At 32.3% G+C, this 14,677-nt stretch overlaps 1 long non-coding RNA gene and 1 pseudogene across 2 annotated transcripts; both read left to right on the top strand.

The window, feature by feature from the left end:
* Positions 1 to 85: 85 nt before the first annotated feature.
* LOC148871979 (uncharacterized) lies at positions 86 to 4,445 on the top strand. 2 transcript variants are annotated; one of them, XR_016108346.1, is made up of 8 exons: positions 204 to 365; positions 3,104 to 3,252; positions 3,335 to 3,379; positions 3,498 to 3,614; positions 3,764 to 3,793; positions 3,874 to 3,931; positions 4,013 to 4,101; positions 4,278 to 4,445. It is a non-coding gene; the product is annotated as an uncharacterized LOC148871979 (long non-coding RNA). The 2 variants fall into 2 exon arrangements; XR_016108345.1 differs by lacking the exon at positions 3,104 to 3,252 and having other exon boundaries at positions 86 to 365.
* LOC148871980 (protein FAR1-RELATED SEQUENCE 5-like) lies at positions 738 to 3,096 on the top strand (annotated as a pseudogene).
* Positions 4,446 to 14,677: the final 10,232 nt, after the last annotated feature.

The raw sequence follows: 14,677 nt of genomic DNA, 5'->3' as shown, positions 1-14,677 counted from the left end.
AAATTACTTTCTCCTTCCCAACAACCTTAATAGTGTTTCATTCTCTCCATTCATTCTTTAAAGGTACTATTTCAAGAAACTTTACAGGCAACCGCCAACTGGCAACCAAAAACCGGTGACGTGTTCACCGGCATCTTATTCTCTCCATACTCCACCGGTTAAGCTTCTTTTTTCATTCTCCACAATGTCCTGTTCTAAGAGATTCCACCGATATCCGGCATCTAGCAATCGAGATGTGCTCACCGACATCCTATTCTATGCATACTCCTCCTCATCGCTTAGCCTTGTTTTTCTTATCTCCAACAATAGTGTGTCATCTTCCCAAGTGCAAGAAGAAAATTCTGATGGTTAATCAACTTCAAATGGTATGTGAGTTTCTTTTTTTTTTTTTTATTATTATTATTATTATTCAGCTCTAATAGAAAATTGGAAATATATATTTATTCTTGACTATGACCTAAAAGAGCTTAGGAAGACGATTCTTTAATAAAATATTTGTCTACTCTCCATTATGGCATAGAAAAGCTTAACATTAAAGACTATTTATTTAATCTTTAACAAAATATTTGATGAAACTGTTTAATAAAACTAATGTTACGGGGGTTTCAATTTTGAATTTAATAAAATATTTGATTCATTAATTATTGTATCTAGTTTTAGTTTTATGCATCTCTAAATATATTTGAAATTTTGGGTGGACAAAATACATATTTACTTTAATTTTCCCCTTTATTCAAATGGTGTGGGCATTCTAATCAAATCAAAACCTGTATTGCAGAAAAACATATTCGTAGTTGTATATGTGTATTTAAATTTGTTTCTAAATTGGAAATCAAAAAGTGACATTAAATTTATAGTTTGAAAACATGTTTTCATTTAATCATCTATTATCACGTTTCATAAATTATATAACTTCACTCCAAAATAGAAACAAAAATATTAATGCTATAAAACACTATTATACAATTTTAATCTTAAAAATGTTACTTGTTTAACAATTGGGTATTTGGATAAAAAAAAGGAAAGAGGGTGGCCCACACATTGTGCGGAAGTTGGTTTTTGATCTAGATGGAAATGAACCAGAAAAGATTGATGTTACCAATGATTTAAATGAGGTAAATGTTTTACCTACTATAGATGAGTCAATAAAAAATGTTGATTATTTGCCTAAATTTGAAGAAAATAAGGGTTTTGATGCAAATATAGAAAAATTATCATCCCTTCCTGAAAAGTTGACTCCAAAGGTTGGCATGAGTTTTAAAACAGTAGAGGAAGCTTATGATTTTTATAATAAATATGTTGGGGAAGTGGGCTTTAGTGCTCGAAAAGCTAATAGAGTGCCGTGCCAAAGGACTGGTAAAGTAAGATTCAACAAGTTTTGTTGTTTTAGAGAAGGGAAGCATGTTGCAGATAAATGCAATCTCATTGTTAAGAAACCCTGAGCGAAGACAAGATGTGGTTGTATGGCAGTTATGAAGATAAGTCAACGAGATGATGGTAGATATTATGTGATTGGTTTTAATGAGAATCATAACCATTTCGTTACAACTCCCAAAGAAAGATTTCTAAGGTACAGGGTAATCAAGCTATAATGGCAGATGAATTAGGAATAGCTCACAAAGCATCAATGGAATTGATGGCAAATGAAGCTGGCGGGTATGAAAATATTGGGTTTACTTTTGTAGATTGGAAAATGGAAAGAGGGGAGGCAGGTGGTATTCTACAATATTTTGAAGACAAACAATCACAAGACCCTTCTTTTGTGTATGTAGTACAATTGGATGAAGCTGAGTTAGTTACTAATTTGTTTTGGGTAGATGCACAAATGATAGTGGACTATGGTCATTTGGGTGATGTGGTATGCTCTGACACAACATATCGAAAAGATAAGGAAAATCGACCATTTGCACTATTTGTAGGGGTTAATAATTATAGGCAAACAATTATTTTTTGTGATGCATTATTATAGGATGAATCTGCAAATACATTTGAATGGTTATTTCAAGTTTTTGTCAAAACAATTTTAACTGACGATGATGCAACTATGGCAAAGGCTATTAATTTAGTGTTGCCAGAATCACATCATCGATTATGTGTTTGGCATATGTTTCAGAATGCTGCAAAACACCTTTGTGGTGTTTTTCAAAAATCTAAGACATTCTCCAAGGATTTTAGTACTTGTGTGTATGAATGTGAGGATGTGGAGGAATTAGAAAATTCATGGAAGAGTATGATCAGTAGGTATGAACTTCAGGACAATGATTGGTTGCAAAAACTATACAACAAAAGACATAAATGGGCTTTAGTGTTTGGACACCAATCTTTTTCTGTTGGCATGAGCACAACACAAAGAAGTGAGAGTATGATCAGCTTTCTAAAAAAGTATCTCAATATTAAGCATGATTTGGGAAGATTCCTTAGGCACTTTGAAAGAATGGTTGCTGAATATGCAACAACACAGAGCATCCCTACCTTTGCATCACAATTGGGAAGATTGAAGAATGTTGCCCTTATATATACACCTCAAATTTCTTTCTATGTTTCATAATGAAGTATTGGAACAACTGAATTGCAACATTGAAGGTGATCATGTGGTGTCTAAAACAATAACTATGTATATAGTCAGTGTGTTTGGTACATCTCATCAATACAATGTTACTTTTGATGCAACAAATGATTCAGTTAAAGTTTGAATTTGTTGGGATCTTATGTAGGTATACACTGAAAATACTTGATTATAGACGCATAAAAATGATACCCTCATGCTATATATTGAGAAGATGGACCATTAATGCGAGGGTAACCACATCATCTCATTATTCTGATGAAATTACAAGAATGGCTACACGTAGAAAACAAATGTTTCATATGCTTAGCCAAATAGTAAATAGAACTGCATGTAGTGAGGAGGCTTACAAGATAATTATGGAGTGTGGAGAAAAACTTTTTAGTGATGTGTTAGCGTGTTTACAGCAGACAACATTTAATCAATCATCTATTGCAACTGAGAGTATGGGAGCTAAAAATAATAACACTAGCTCTCCTTGCATAAATCTTGATGGTGCATATAACAATGCTAGTAGTAATGATGTTGGTTTTTTAGAAGGTGGGATATCAAAATAGGTAGAAGGATTTAAGCACAATGTGACCGCCATGCGTTCTTCAAAGAGGCCAAAGAATGCTTTGGAAAAAGCATTTGCAAAGAGAACAAGACAGAAGGATGACCAATCTAATGAAAAATGCTCTATATAGGTATTCTTTTTAATTTATCTACTAAATTTATTTAAATAAATATTAAATATTAATTCAATTTTTTTTTTTTTTTGTCATGCAGAAAGCTAAAGATGGGTGGAATGTGTCTAAGGGGAAGATGATAGATGTACAAAACTTTGACCAAACTCTCTCATATACCCAAGTATTAAAGATTGATAATTACTTCTTTAAAATTTGATATTTCTAGTATTAATTTTTTTTTTATTAAAATTCTTATAATATAGGAATCAAGGTTTGTGGATAATAGGGAGAATATTACAAGTACAAGTGATCCGAATAATACCATTCTCTCATATACATAGGATTTGCAAAATTTTTATACTATGATTTCAACATTTCAGGTAATTGACTCAAATCATACATACTTTAACTTAATTTACTTTAAAGATAACAAAATTTTAAGAGTTTTATTATATGTTTTTGTCATAACCACCAAATTTATTTATTGCATAGGCATTCTAACTCTTTTGCCCATGATATTAATATACAGGATTCATTTGTTCATGATCATTGTATACAAGTAAGTGGTGTATATGGATTTTTTTAACACAATTTTTTATAATATAATTTTCCTTCACATTTGTTGATTTCTTTTTATAGGGAGATGTGCCAGGCAAAGTTTTTAGAGGACCCATTATGGCGGATCTCATTTGAATAGGTGATAATCTCTGCATTGAAAGAATTATGATCCAAATTATGTTTTGCATCATTAAAAAAGATAAAATTATATTTTTTTCAGGCCTCATCAGATATTGGACCATATCATGTAATGGACTTATACCAGTTCTGAGAAAACTGAGTGACGGATTTTCTCACATTTTCAAACAGGTATACTCTCAATTGTATTGATATAGCTAGCTTGATGAATTTAACTTATATGTCTTTGTTGAATTGTATCAATTAGGGAGGGTGGGGTTTTCTCTTTCTTATTTTTAATGATCCTACAACTTAACCTTTAATTAGCTTATTTCTATTTTCTTATCTAATTTCATTTTTGTTTTCAGGTATGCTTGGATTTTGGATTTTGTCTTCATAGCCAATCATGGTACGGATTTCAGAGTTCATGGATGGAGATTTAGTATAGATTAAATGTCTAATTTATTCATAGTCATGTAATAAAGTATTATTTATAATTTAGTGATCAACCCACTATGCCATTTAGCAATTAAGGAATTTACAATAAACAATCAACATAATGACATATTTACTAGAAAGATAAATCAATTGTTATTCAATGCATTCATTATCACATTGGCCCTTAGTTGCATTGATTGAGTCAACAATCGGTTCTATTACAATTATTGTTCATCTCTATGCTCACCAATTTTTAATCTTTTACTTAGAAGGAGAAACTAATCCAAATAGAAGTTTTGGGTTCACCAGGCCTAACGTGCTCCAATCTATTCCAGTAAGATTCCAATTTAGGGTGGGTAGCTGCTTTTCTATATTATGTACCAAACAATTTACATTATTTGGCCCCTTTATATGTCCCAAGTCAACATTGGACAATATGAGATTAAAGACAATACAATACAGAAATGATCCCTTTACATACGTTGTTCAATGTTAATCCTGAAATTTAGATTCCAAAGTCTGTTTGGATGGTATCAAAAATTCCTAATCCAGTTAGAGCTGATTTCCTAGTTAAGACATTACTTAAGAAAGACAAATCTTATTTTATAAAAAATATTTGAAATGGAAAAAAACTCACTCTAAAAAAAGAAACACATGACCATTTGAAAATTGATTTTCTAGTTTAAAAAAAAAAACCTACAAATATAGTGGTTTCAAGAGCAAGTTAAGTATCATTACACAAGACAACCTTTAAACACATCAAGGTTACACAAAAAAAAGAACAAAGTCAAGAGCTCATTCTTCGAGTGTGCCCTTGTGCTCATTGTATCCCATCTGCTTTTGCTTCCAATGCCATAAACTTTGGTTTCTATTGCTTTTGCTTCCATCAAGTTAGCTTGTCGTGCATTGATGCACATTCCTCTTCAATTGACAGCTAATAACAAGGAAAGGAGACAATGAACCCTCTGTGAGATAAGGTCATCACAAATTAAAGTATCTTCACCTACGCAAATATTGATCAAGTTTGATATGGCAAAATAAAAGAAAGAAGAGAAGATTTAAGATTTTAACAAGCAGAACTTCTTGAACGTACATGCGCCAAATTCATTATTTCTACACTATTGGAATTTTTTAATGTGCATGTGCCAAATTCATTATCTAGTTGAACATCCCCTGTGAGAACCAAAACTAGCTCCTCTAGTTATGACCTTGATATTATTCCAGGGCAATCCAAGATGCATCTCCAAATAAGCTTCAGTAATTGATTACTTCCTATTAGCATGAGGTTGGTTTTTTATGTAAACTCTTCATGGATGTAAAACTAAAGAAGATGCAACTCTCTCTCAAGTTTTAAAAAGAATTAAGTTCCTTTTACTGATAAGTGTATCAATTAAATTAACTTAATAGTAATCCAATAGGACCATAGGATCATCAAGATGCCCTTAGCAAGCTGAGGAAAATGAAAATGAATTTCAATGTGGATTGTATCCTCAAGCAACTAAAAAATATCATGTCATTTTTCTTTTATTGTCATCTAAAGAAAACTCATTGCATTCTCAGGTCCCATACTAAACATTGTCTTGATACCCCTGATTTGGCTACGCCATCATCAAACTCATTGGCATTCCTTGGGATCCATCTGAACGAGCAGTTCAGATTTCTCCCCAATAACTAAGCTCCACTAACCATAAACCCGAATTTCCAAGGCATTACTTTTGTACACAAGTACACAACCAAGAGATGAAAAATTGACTACAACTCCCTTCAACGATTAAATTTCTCTAATTGTTCACTGCTACTAGTTATAAATCATTCGACCATAATCAACTAAACTAACAACTAAAATGAAATAACTAGCATCCCAACATAAAACATTGAAGAGAGAGAGAGACTCACAATGGTGTTGAGTTGCCTTATGAAGCTTGAACTCCTTATGAAGTAATTAGGAAGCAAGTCTTGGGAAAACGTAGTGACAACCCATATAATAAAACTCTTTGCTCAAACTCCACTAAACGGATCAGTTGTAGGATCTCGACCACATCGTAGCTTTAAGTCTTGTATTTGGAATATTGTGCAATAATACGAGAAAACCATCAACATAGGAGAAAATAATATAAGAATAAATTGAGGAGATTACTATGTCTGGCCAGAAGAAAATAGAAAATAAGTGAATCAAATAAAATAGAGCATAACTACCGTGAGAAGAACCTGGTTGGAAGAACTATAAGAAAATAATGCTCAATTTTTTCTTGTATTAGTTGAGGTTACTTAACCACCGGTGTATCCGTGAGCACATCCTTTATTGCCGGTTGCCAGTTGCCGGATGTCGGATGTCGGTGGAATCACTTGGAGCAGGACGTTATGGAATAGAAGAAGGCTAACCAATGGAGTATAGAGAGAATAAGATGCTGGTTGCCGGTTGCCTGTGAAGTTTATTAGAATAGTACGCTATAGAGAATGAATGGAGAGAACAAGACCTTATTAGGGTTCTTGGAAAGGGGACACACTACTGTTGGAGATAAGAAAAACAAGGCTAAGTGATTGAGGAGGAGTATGCATAGAATAGGATGTCGGTGAGCACATCCTCGATTGCTGGATGCCGGATGTAGGTGGAATCTCTTGGAATAGGACGTTGTGGAGAATAGAAGAAGAAGGTTAACCGATGGAGTACGGAGAGAATAAGATGTCGATGAGCGTGTCGCCGATTACTGGTTGCTAGTTCCTGATTGTTGGTTGCCTGTGAAGTTTCTTGGAACAGTACCTGTAAAGAATGAATGGAGAGAACGAAACACTGTTAGGGTTGTTGGGAAGGGGAAAATAATTTCTTTTAGGTAAAAATATTAGTTGGGTTAACGGGTGAAATCTGGGTTTTGAAGTCCATCCCGTTTCATCCTCTTTACTTCACATGCACTTTTGCACATGTGAAGAAGAGGCACATGTTATTGGACACATGTCCAAAATTGGTGACATGGGCAGGGATGTGGGTAGGAAGCTGTGGGCATGAGATCTACACCCGAAGTATTGGCCCCAGGCCAAGGCCAAACCTGAACACAAAACCTAAGCCTAAGCCTGAAATTTCTGAACGGGGTTAAAAATGATTATGCTTATTGAACCTAGACCTATTGAGAGCAAAAAGTGTGCTAAGAATAGCTGAAAATAGACAATCCAATTGTACATCAATGTACTTTGTGGGTGATGTCACTTTAATACCTAAACTTTAAAATTTGCCATTGCAGTACTTGAACTCCCAAAAACTGCCACTTTAGGCCCCACCATTAGCACTCCATTAGTTATGTGATGCATGTGATGTTACATGCAATTTAAAACTTTGAAAATATCAAAATTACCCACCAAAAGAAGATAATATTCATGGTCTTCTTCCTCAAGACTAAATTGGAACAGCAATGATCTGAGTCCTAAACTCACCATTAGTTCACCTCCTCTTGAAGATGCTTTGATGCCATATCAAAGTCATCCCTTCAAGAATTCCTTGACCGGCATTTGACAATCTTGGACGAACGTGATGAATCTCCTCAATATAGGCAGCATATGGAACAGACCAAGCCGTCAACAACCCACCAAGTACAAGGGCACTCTGTGCTCCTCATTTGCTGGCATATGGAAGACATCAATTAGTTAGTTTGTAAATGTATTTGATTTTTTAAGACAATAAAGGATAGTTTGGTAATTTTATTATGCATTCTAACAATTTTCAAGTAGCAATTTTCAAGGGTTCAATTACTGTAGTGACATGATTTAAAGTTTGGGTACTAAAGTGAGATTACCCCAAAGTACAGGATACTAATATGCAATTTACCCAACAAAAAAAATGCACATCCATGTTTATAGTTTCCTACTTTCAATATATCCTATTCCATCATTCATGGGGATGTGTTCTCAATGTGTGGTGGGATTGCTTATTCTTGGTATATAGGGTAAATTTCTTACACTACCTATATGGTTTAGCTAATTGATTAAGTGTACCTCTACTGTTTAACTATTGTCTAGCGTTACCCCTATTGTTTCTGACAATTGAGTAATACCTCCCTTACGAATAATGTTACAATTCTGACTTAATTGATGACCAGATCATCAATCGGATGTAGCTTTCGGATCAGCTTCGGCTTTTACGAACTTGTTGCTAGTGACACTTAAGATCGTATCAGAATATTATCTAGAATGTCTCCACAAGGCATTTATCATCGACCCTCCCTAGATTTTTCTTTTACCTCTGCTCTAATTTGGTTCTAAACTAAGGTTGAACCAACCAACTAGTGGCTCATAACGGTTTATTTCTGTAACAAGGCATTCGGTCGTTCGTCGAGTGATTGTCCGAGACAACGGTGGTTCTCAACCTTTCCACCGCGAGCTTCTTACTTCCGATACAACTCGTCAACAACCAACGTTAGCACTTCTATGTCTACTCAGTTTGCGTTAACCGTGTCCCACCACTTCAACTCCCTCAAGCCTTGGTATTAAGGATGAGAAAAAAAAAAAAAAAAACAAAGAACTGAACCGACCAAATCCAAACCAAAAAATTGGTTAATTGAACCAAATGGTTCAATGTTTTTAAAAAACCGAAAGTACCAATTCGGCTTCGGTTAACCAATATAGAAAACCGGTAGTTAATTGAACCAACCGGTATACATATATTTCTATATACTTTATATATATTTATGTATATTATATATATTATAAATTAACAAATATGCATTATATATAAATATATATATATATAATATTATATTATATTTATTATTTTAAATATAACATTTTATTATATTTATTATATATTATAATATATATTATAAAAGTTAAAAAACCAAAAAATCGATGAACCAAACCGATCAACCAATTAAACGATTGACTTCGGTTCAATTTCAGTCACAGATTTTCCAAATCCGGTAGTACCGATTCGATTAATTTTGACTGATATTTTAGCCTCCAAGATGGGACCCACCAGCCCATCCCCTTCGTTGTTGTGTCCTGTCCTGATCTCCCTATTGAATGCAGGAGCCTACTCCTCTTTTGCATCACCGACTGTTAGAACGGCGTGTGGTGAGATGAGAGGTAGCGGTCCATCTAGGGGTGTCAACGGTATTCAAAAATCCGATTTCAAATTTGGATATGACCTGATTTGATTCGATAAATATCTGAATTCGACCGATTATTTAATTCTTATATATAATATATAAAATTTTTAAATGTTTTATATAATTTATATATATATATATAATAATTAAATTATATAAATAATTTATATATTTATATACTTTATATAAATAAAATATTTATTTTATATATTTATTAATTATTTTAAATAGTTAGTTAATCAAATTCGAATCGAATATTCAAATATTTAATTGAATTCAAATTTGAATATTAATTTTCAATACCCATTGGATATCGAATCGATATCAAATATCAGATATTTTAATTGGATTGAAATTCGGATATTGCTTGATATCAAATATCAAATATCAAATATGAGATATTTTAAGGGCTGAAAGCCAAAACCCAGGGACCAATGAACCTTATATCTGCATTGAGGGTTTTCTCATCCCTTCTTGCCACTTGAGGCCTGAAAGCCAAATTCTAGAGACTAATGAACCTTGTGGCTATGTTGAAGGTTTTCTCACCCCTTCCTACCTTAAGGGATGAAAGCTAAAGTCCAGGGACCAATGAACCCTGTGTCTATGCTGTATGTTGAAGGTTTTCTCACCCCCTTTTTTCCATTTGAGGATTGGAAGTTAAAGCCCAGGGACCAAAGAACTCTGTGGATGCTCAAAATGTTCTCTCTGCTTGCATTTTGAAATTGCACCTTGAAAGACTACCTTCCTAACACTATGATTTCCCCAAGTGCAATGAGTCCTCCCTGTAATAATACATTAAGTATTTGAAACTAAATGAAAAGATAAAAGGATCCTTTATACATCATGCACTAACCATAAATCCTTTTTGCATAAACATGTTTGAAGACTTGCTAGAGTTGAGACAGGAATTGTGCATTTGTATTAACTCATTGTAGAAAAGGGCAATGACGTGAGAACATTGATAGGAATTGTGCATTGGGCCAATGTTAAGGATTTAGCCCACATTGAGCTTGATTGGCCTTTACTAAAAACAACATTTCAACATTGGGACTCTAGATCTATGGTATTTCGATTTGGCAAATACCAAATGTGCCCTACATTAGAGGATATTACCTTTTTATTGTTTGGCAAAGATCAATAGTTCAAATTTTGGGTCAAATATATTAACATTTAATGTCATCAATTAATAATAAAATCTAAATATAAAATAAAAATACAAAAACGAAATAAATACATAAATTTTGCAAAAAAAAAACATTTAGGTGCATGTATAATATCATATATTTATCATATTAAATAAAAAGTAAGTGTGACATATTAGAAATATTTTTACACACAAAAATACAAAAAAAGTCATAGAAAAAATTGAACACGTCTATAATTCTATATTTACACTACTATTAAAAATATGAATAAGATTGTGGAACTTTCTTTTGGATAAAATACTCATTTTTTAATTTAGTTTCTATTTAATTATGAGGTTTTAATTATAAATTGAACTACTACTTTTTACCCCATTCAATTTCGTCTATTTGAATCTTACATTTCTTTGATAATTGAATAAAAAAAAAGATACACCAAAATATTACAAAAAGAAAAATCTAGCCAAGCAAGTAGGCCTATCAATGATACTTGAAGCTTCACTACTAGATCCAATTATCACATATTTGAATTTGGTGTTTATGTAATTTGATTTGGATTTGCAATCTGCATCTGATTAATAATAAAAATAAAAAATACACAAAGTTTATAGAAAAAATTGGATACATTATTATTATCATTATCATCATTTAGAATTACCACGTGCAAAGGATGTGTACACTTACTAGTTATTATATTAAAAGTATGAATGAGGATGTGGAACTTTCTTCTTGACTAAGATACCCCTATTTCTTATTTTAGTCCCTCTTTAATTGTGAGGATTGAAAATGTAATTGAACTACAACTTTTCACTTGATTTGATTCCCTCCCATTAAGTATTTAAGGCATTAACTCCCATTTTCTCACATTAAATTCTATATTTAAGGTATTTTTCACATTAATAAATTCTCCTTATTGGATTTATATTCAATACGTTTAATGGTACAAAACCCATATTTTTTAAAAGCAACCCCAAAAAATGAAAAATTTCTTCCATCCAAGTGTCAAAGTTAATAAAAAGGGTAAAATACTTAAGCTATCCCTATGTTTTAGCAATAGGACTAAAACTTACCCTATTATTTGAAAAATTACTTAAAGTACCCTTAAGTTTACTGACAATGGACAACATTGTTAAACATTGATGGAAAATAGTGAAATGTTGAATTTTCACTTCATTATTCCTCAAAATTTTAAAATAAAACCTAATTGATGAAAATTTTCAAGAACCATAAGATTCGGTATTCAAACTCAACCTCCATCATCTTACTAGAAGCACTCATGGTTAACAGAAAAGCAGATTCCATATTTTATTATTTATTCATGGCTGAATCTGGATGAACTTGGATAGAGCTTTGATCAAAAGTTCTACAACACTCTTGCTGTGTTGGCAAAAACTTGGGTCTCAAACTCCCTCTTCGCTAGAAAACCATAGAAAAGAAAAATAAATAGTTTTTCAGTTTCAGTTGCCTCTTCCTCTCCCACTCTATCTATTGCTACACTTTGAGAATTAGAAAAACCAAGAAAACCTAGTGTAATTTTGCAACGTTGAACAACAATTTCCATTTAATCAAGATTTCATAATCAGGAGTCAACACTAGCTCTTATCTAGTTCAATTTCCATATCCTAACCATGCCAACTTAACACCTAGACTAGAAAGTTCGAAAATTGATGAGCCGTCTCACATCTGAATCAGATTTGACATTATAATCTAAGTTTGGACGGAGTATGGAATAAAAAAAAAAAAAGTTGAGACAGAGTAATTTAAAAATTTGAATGTTGTATTGGATTTTGTCCTTTCAAAGCACCACCCATGTTAACCATTCCAATTTTAATTTAATTCTAGAATGAAAAGTGACGTTAGATCCATTGAATGTTTGGGCTTGATCAGTTATGCTTCTACCGATACCTAGAGATAGCTTGCTAAAATGGTCCACCGGCAACTGCAATCTCCTATAACTAGGATATTTCCCTCTCAAGCATTCAATTGGAGAAGTAATTTTGTTAATTACTAGCAACATGTCAAGAAGAATAGAAGAACTTTTTAAACCTCCCTTTCTAGCCCCAAACAGGGCCTACTATAGGCTTAGTTCGTTTTGTGTTAATTTATCTTTTTTTTGTGTTTATTTCACTTTTCTCTTGGGATTAGATGGAAGTATGGAACCCCACTTTTTCTTTCTTTTGTTAGCATATAATTCTTCAAAAGGCCTTATTTTGTTCCAACCTGAATAGGATGGAACCCCTCTTTTTTTGTGTTAATTTATCTAAGTTCATATCTATGGTTTGAAAGGCAAAATTAAAAACAAAAAGGGTAGCTTTGAAATTAAAAAAAATTATATAAATCACGTGACATCACATGCGAATGGAGGGTAACAACACGCTAATAGTAGGGGAGGATTTTGCCCATCGCTAGAAAACCCAAGGGTACTTTAATTTTTCAAATAGTAGGTAAGTTTAACCCATTTTCTAAAACATAGGGGTAGTTTAAGTACTCATTGCTAAAAGATTGTAGAAAATTTGGAACATTTCTACTATTTTATATTAAGCATGTTAAAGAAAAACAAGTGTGATAAACAATAAATTTTTTATTTATTTTTGATATCACAATAATTGTTTTATCGATGATGAAAATGAAATACAAAATTTAAAATCAACTAAAAAATAAAATTGTTTTCATATTTGGTTATAGGTCAACAGTTCAAATTTTAGGTCAAATGTCTCGACATTAGATGTCATAATCATTAAACAATAAAAATCACAAAGAAATAAAAATATACAATTTGCTAAGAACATTTAGGAAAATATCTAATATTGTATATTCATCATATTAAACAAAAACAAGTATGATAAAAAAGAATTACTTTTCTACACATAGAAATATAAAAAAAATTATAAAAAACAAACACATCTATAACTATATTTATACTACTTATAAAAGAGCGAATGCCCATTCATTCTAGAATTTTCATTGGACGTTTTCTATCCGTCTCGTCTAAATATACAATGGGCATAAAGAGGACATATATGTCATTTACTCTTATGTTAGAAACTTCCTACTTATAACTATCCAGAAACTGTTCTCTTATAACTGTATAGAAACTACCCACTTATAACTGTTCAAAAACTGTCAATGAATTATAAATAGTTGTCTTAGAGATACTGCCACGTGCAAATGCACGTATATGTTTACTAGTTACTATTAAAAGTATGAATGAGCTTGAGGAACATTTTTTACTAAAATATCCCTATTTCTAAATTTAATACATTTTAAATTGTGAGGAAAGAAAATATAGTTTCAACTACTACTTTTCACCTCATTCAAATCCTTCTCATTAAGTCATATATCCAAGGTATCAACTCCCATTGTTTCTCATTAAATAACTACTACTTTTCATTGTTTCTCATTAAGTCATATATCCAAAGAATCAACTGATTAATTTTATTAGTAAATCTATATGCAATACTTTTAACAATATCCGTGTTCTTTTTTAAACTGACCCAAAAATGAAATTGTTCTTTTGTGTAGGTTGTTGAAGATTAATTAGTTTTATGATGTTTTTCTGAGTAGATGTTTTATGTAGTTGTTAGATAGGAAGTGGGGATCACAATAGTTATGTGAATCCAATTTTTATTATGATTTTTGAGTGTTATATATGTTGTTTTATGTTTTGTCGCCCTATAAGGGCATAGTTGTCTTTGTACTATTCTATTATTTTAATATAAATAATAAGTGAAGGGGGCGGCCAGATGATTCCTCTCTTTTCTTTCAACTTCTCTTCTTCTCTTCTTCTCCTTCTCTCTTCAAGAAACTACTTTCTTTCATATTTTTTTAATTCAGCAGATCTCTACTTGGTATTAGAGCATCGACTAGGGTTTCTTGAAGCATTCTCATGCAGCCCTAGATTAGCCGACTGCATGAAGAAGTAAAGGGCTGAACGATCTACTATAGATTGTCCAGTTCTTAGAGTTTTTGGTGGGATTTACTATTCGGCATCAAAATCAGGAAGAACTGAAGTACGAGGAAGAGTCCTAGAAAAGTTGGACTCTTTGTTTTTTATTTAATCTTGGGCGCCCAGGTATTGTTAGTTTTCTTTTGATT

The sequence above is a fragment of the Nelumbo lutea genome, chromosome 2 (genome assembly GCF_056320005.1).
Source record: "Nelumbo lutea isolate HS-2025 chromosome 2, American lotus-T2T, whole genome shotgun sequence".
In the NCBI taxonomy this organism is placed as follows: Eukaryota; Viridiplantae; Streptophyta; class Magnoliopsida; order Proteales; family Nelumbonaceae; genus Nelumbo; species Nelumbo lutea.
This window is presented reverse-complemented; position numbering and strand designations above follow the sequence as displayed.